Consider the following 6,000-nt stretch of genomic DNA (forward strand, 5'->3'; position numbering starts at 1 on the left):
CAACTGCTTGATTTTATGTGGTGTGTCTTTTAGAGCCTTGCTATAGAAGACCAGCAGTGTCAGCATCACCTAGGAGCTTGTTGAAAATGAAGAATCTCAGATTTCACCCCAGCCCTACTGAATCAGAATCTACGTCTTAGCAAGATTCTCAGGTCATTTTTATGCATATTAAAGTTTGAGGAACATTGTTTTAGAGAATACTTTGGTTTCTAAAGATTTCAAGCCTTGTATGCAGTAACTTCATGTTGGTGACATCTGTGCTCCAAATTTATAAGATTCAAAATGGAAAAATTCAACACTGTCATAGGAATATTGAGATAGATTGACAGATTTCTATAGTAGAAACAGTAAAATAAGTTAGAGTGGTAGGGATCATTCTGAAATCCGTACAGTCCTGTTTGAGAATGAATTTAGGTTCAGGGATTACACGTTTAATCAGACAGTTTTGACAACGTGTGGTATTTAGGCAATGCCACCAAGAACTCTGCAAAATAGTTTCCGGAAGAGTATGTTCTATTCTATATTCTAAGCCCATAGTGCTAGCCAGCAAAGTTTCTTAGGGCCATAGTAGGTCAGGCAGATTATAATGACTAAAGTGCTTTTCTGTTTGAAAATATGCCAAAGATTTATTCAGAATGGAGACAACATTCTCTGCATTAAGAGCTTCTTTTGGCAGGGTGGAGCAGGGCGGGGGGGTGGGGGGTGGGGGGGGGCGGGAAATCAGAAACCACTTGCAATTATACTCAGAGTTGTATGCCCTGCCAACGAGCATAAATAGCCAACAAGTCAATGCCAGCATTAAATGCCCTTTGGAAAGTTTACCAATGAGTTCCCAGAGCATACTGTTTCAAGTGACCTAAAAACTTGAGTTACAGTGTGATCACTTAAACGTTTTGCAATGAAAGTAATCTAAATTTTAGACGATTATTAATGTTTATTGCTGCCATTTCTGTAAGTAGAGATTACCAAGGAAACTTTGTTGTTCATGTTAGAAGCATTAAAGTATATTTATGACTCCAAACACAGTACGAAGTTTATATGGCTATTTTAATAACATTGACACATATATTAAAAATTAGTATCATTGATATTTAAATTATATGACATTGGCTATATAGTACATTATTGGAAATAAGCAAATTATAACCAAGGTTCACTGTCATTTTAATTTTTTAATGATGGATGTGACTTTACATGTCTAATCTAGAATTGCCATTTGGAGATAAAGTAGATGAGATAAAACTCAGCCCCTATTCTGATGTTGCTCTGAGGAACCTAGAGGCATAGAACTCTTTTTTTTAATTGGATAAACATAGGCTTTTTGTTGAGGTTGTCTTGTATCTTTTTACAGGTTAATTGAAATCCTTTAATAATGTTTATTAAAATAGTGGAACATTGATTTTATAAAAATATATCATGCATTTGAGCCTGTTTTAATCATCTTGCATTCAAACAGAAATAGAAATTAGCATTTGTTTTAAATATATGGGCTATTCTGTATTACTCCTCTTAAACGTTACTGTTTTGAAGTGCTAAAGACCTGAATTCTAATCCTAGCTCTGATACAGAAGAGCTCTGAGGATTATGGCAACTAAAATCTCTATCCCTCATGTTCCTTGCCTGTGAATGATTTTATAAATTAAACCATCTCTAAAAGTGCTACCAGCTCTCACTGATCACTAAGGGGTATTAAATACACAAGTACGTCCTTGGTTTTCTCATTAGAACAGGCAGATGATATTACCAAGGACTTGGTGTTTGGGGGCCAAGTGACCAAAAGGCCAGCCAAGTTTCAGGATAAAATTTAAAGAAAATTTCCTGGGAAGAAGAAGGGAAATAAGAACTTTCTTTGCTGGGAATAGTACACACCTGGCGGTCATAAAATGTTCTCTTTATTCCACAGAGAAGAAAAGAAAAATATTACGGTAGGACTCCAAATAGAGTCAGTTAAAAACATGGTATACCCAAGCACAGGCTCTTATTCAGCCCCTAAAAGTCCCAGCCTCAATGCCTTTTAATATAGAAATGCTGTTAGCAGTCTATGATTCAGCTGAATGATAAAATAATTGAGAATATAGCACATAGTAGTTGTTGACAAATTATCCCTATGTTAGAAAAGAGACAGTTAATTGGCATAGATCTTGTCATTCTCTAGAAAAATGCAACCGTAGTTGGACATTCTCTTTGTATGGAATGAGTATGAAATTGTGTAGTGGTGAAATAGAACATAAAAGGTCATTTGGACATGTTTAGCATGTGGAATCTTGAACTTCATAGGTAGGCAACCTCATAAGACTGTAGCACTCCAAACAGGGTTATCAACATGTCCACCCACACAATATCTGCTTTCAAGGAAAGCTCCGTGTCAGTTTCAAGCAATTAACAAATTTTAGCTTTTATTATATTGAAATGAAGTCAAATTATTTTTCTGTTATGATCTCTTTTGAAATAAGCTTTTACATATTTCTAATGATTTCTTCTAAATGGTTCATATAAATTAATGCTTTTTTAAAAAAATATATTATTTGATTTCACTTTGATCTACTTTAGCTCTCATTCTGAGGGAGAAGCAACTGAGTTAAAGTCACTGTTTTAAACAATATTTTTTATTGCATTTAGAGTAATTACACCTAGAACACTTAATAATTTTATTCTAAATTGAGCTAAAGCCTGGACAAAAACATTTTTAAGTACCCAACATGTTCAGATATCATTTTCCTTGTTTTTTAAGTTTTACTAGGAAGAGATTGTGTGTTTAATTAAGAATACATATCTAAAAGGAAAATCTGATTTTGTGAGATTATAAATTCTGGTTTTCAGAGTGAAGATAATCCTGAGAGAGAAATTATCTGAGCCTTATCTGCAACCCTGCCACCCATCCCAGACACACACACACACACACACACACTCTCTCTCTCTTTCTTTCTCTCTCTCTCTCTCTCTCTCTCTCTCTCTCATTCTCTACCAGTCCAGTGTGACCAAGCCAAGGAGAATGAGGGGCAGGAACACAGTCACACAAGTCAGTGCCAAATAAGAAGAATAAAAATAGAACCTTAAGCTTTCAGAAGCACCAGTTTTTAAAGTGAGCCAGAGGACAGAGCAATAGCTATATATTTAAACAGAAGTAACTACAACTTTCTAATCAGTTACCCTGTGATAGAACATAAACTGCAGTAAATCATGACTCAGTGTCCTGTTATGTATCCCATAAACAAGGGGGGGTATCATTGGTGTGCTTTACTTGGTGAATATGCTTATGCAGATGCTTCATAAACAGATGCAATAAATATATTCTACTATGTCTTTTAATTTAATAGAAAGCTTTTTTAAAAAAATATTCAGCTTATATGTACATTGACCAGAACATGTTCTGTGTGGAAACTGCATTTTGCTTGGGTTTTGAGAAGAGCATTCCACAGGATATCTATATTCTTACTAAAGTTACTTAAAGATAAGGAAAATGTGGTTTTCGTGGTGTATTCCTCTAAGGCTGGGCTTCTCAACCTCTGCACAGTTAACATTTGGGTCCAGATACATCTTTGTTGTGGGGACAGTCCTGTGCATTGTAGAATGTTCAGCAGCACGTGCAGCTTCTACCCACTAGACAACATTAGCACACCTACCCTCAGTTGTGATAACTAAAATGTCTCCAGATATCACCAGATATCCCCAGCATAAAATCATCCTCAGCTGGCAACCACTGTTCTAAAGAACAAGTTAGCACAGCCTTGGTCAGGATCAAACAATACTGCTTTGTTAGCAAAATTTAGGAAATAAAATCCAGCAATTAATGTGGCCTTCACACACTTTTACTGTTGTTTCTTTATTTAACCTTTTCTTTTATCAGCTTCTTTTCTTAAATGGATTACTACTATCCTGGATAGATTACTAAGGTTTTAGTTTAACAAATTTGTTATGAGAGCTGAAATTTCCAGCTTCTCACCCTCCCCCCAGTATAATGATGATGTTCAATCAAATATGTCAGATAGAAGCCCACAACATTCATCAGATTGGAGTCTACATCCTCCTGGAATTTGAGAGGAAAAAAATGTGGGGAATATCATTTTTTGGTAGGGAGGCTAGGTCCATTTGCCATCGAAGTCTACATTACACTTCTAAATGTCATCGATATTAATTCTGTTTAAATCTGTGCCTATAGTATACTCTCTAAGGATGGGCTGTTTAGTCTGGAAATCCGTACTCTGACAAAACCCACCATAAAGCATGAGAATTTGTAGCTAAAAAACAAGTTTCTTCTCCTGTCAGTTCCTTCTCTCACCCCTCTATGTGAAGAAAATAGAATTTAACAAGACTGTAGTCAAGAGTCTTGACAGGAAGTTACCTTAATAGGTTTTATTTTTACTTTTGCTTTTGTTTTTTTAAATTCAGGGAACCTATTGGTGGTTGCTAGATGCTGGAAGGTTGCAGTAAAAAGAAAGTTGTTATTGTTCATAAATACTTCTGAAAATGAACATGTTTAAAATACAGCATATGTGTAGCTTCTATCAGCAATTACAAATACCTTTTTCTTTTTTAGTACTAGACAAAATTCCAGCATTTCTAGAAAGTGTTGGGCCCGCCCACCTCCAGGAAGGAGGTTTGATTCCACACTGTAGGGCCTGGAATACTGGCTTATCGGTTGTGACAAACGTACAACGCTAAAGCAAGGTGTGTGTGGGAAAGGAGTATATGGAAACTCTCAGTACTTTCCTCTTAATATTTTTGTAAACCTAAAACCCCTCTAAAAAATAAAGTCTATTAATTTTTTCAATGGATTTGAAAAGAAAAAAACACTAATTTTTGAAGTAATAAAAAAGTGAAATCTAGTCAAATTGTGGTTCCTAGGCATAAAGTGGATTGATTGTTCTAAGCATCATTTAGATTTTTAATTTGTGACACTGTTTAATAATAAACAAACCTATTAAGAGAGAAATATTGCAGGTCCCAAGAATTTTTAATTTATTATTTTTTAATACTTGATAACTTAAATGTATGCAAATATTAAACTAAATATAAGTCCATTATGTTTATAAAATTAGGAAACAAAAAAACTGCAAACCAGAGAGAAACAAAACCAATAAAATTATACTTATCAGCATTTGTCAATGTGTCAGATGACATGTTGTTGAAACTAATCACTACCTAAAATGTGAATATGGTTTTACAGCAAGCTACAAAGGAAGGAGAATTACCATCCAAACAGTTGCTTGGTGAGCATGGAGTTAGAGGGGTAAGTTTGAATTCATTATCATTAGGCTCAGATGGTCTGACGGCTTATCTTCACAATATGATAAGGGTTCTGAGAACGTGTGGCCCAACAGAGTGTGCCCTGCCTGCCTTCTTTCAGGTGGTGCTGGAAAGGATGAGGAGAGCCACTGCTTCCCTTGGTAACTCCTACTGCACTGCATTTCTGAACAACATGCTCATGACTTATTAAAAGTCTTTTTTTCTTTGCATTCTACTCTAGCCTGAAAGCCATTCTGTCTCATTAAGGTAACTGAAAATCTATCTACCATCCAGGAACAGTCTAATGCTCAAGTCTGTTTCCTAATAGCAACCCTATTTCTCTGATTTTTGAGTTCTGGAGTCTGCCTCGTGTTACCTCTATGCCCTTAAGCGGATTGCCACGCCTACCCACTCACTGCCAGTGGAGGCTTTTAATGAGCCAACGTGTAATCAGTCATTACTCATTCAGTATTAAAAACCCAATTAAAATGTTGATTGTCTACAAGTAGTAGCAAGTGTGATGTGACATGTCTCTGGAATCATATTCTTATGTATTCAAGCATCCGTGTGTCTTGTGCTGTGAGGTGGTGTGCCCCGACATTCGATATAAAATCTGAGCTAAATACCTGAAGCAGATAAGGACTCATCATAGATGTAGATGCTGATTTTTCACACTTCTCTGGGAAGAATTGGTGGATGTTTCTATTTTCTATGAAAAATCCTCCAACTACCCTTCTATTTTTTCCTCCCTTCACAAAAGAAATTTCTTGAAAG

Source organism: Tursiops truncatus, chromosome 7 (assembly GCF_011762595.2).
Source record: "Tursiops truncatus isolate mTurTru1 chromosome 7, mTurTru1.mat.Y, whole genome shotgun sequence".
Lineage (NCBI taxonomy): Eukaryota > Metazoa > Chordata > Mammalia > Artiodactyla > Delphinidae > Tursiops > Tursiops truncatus.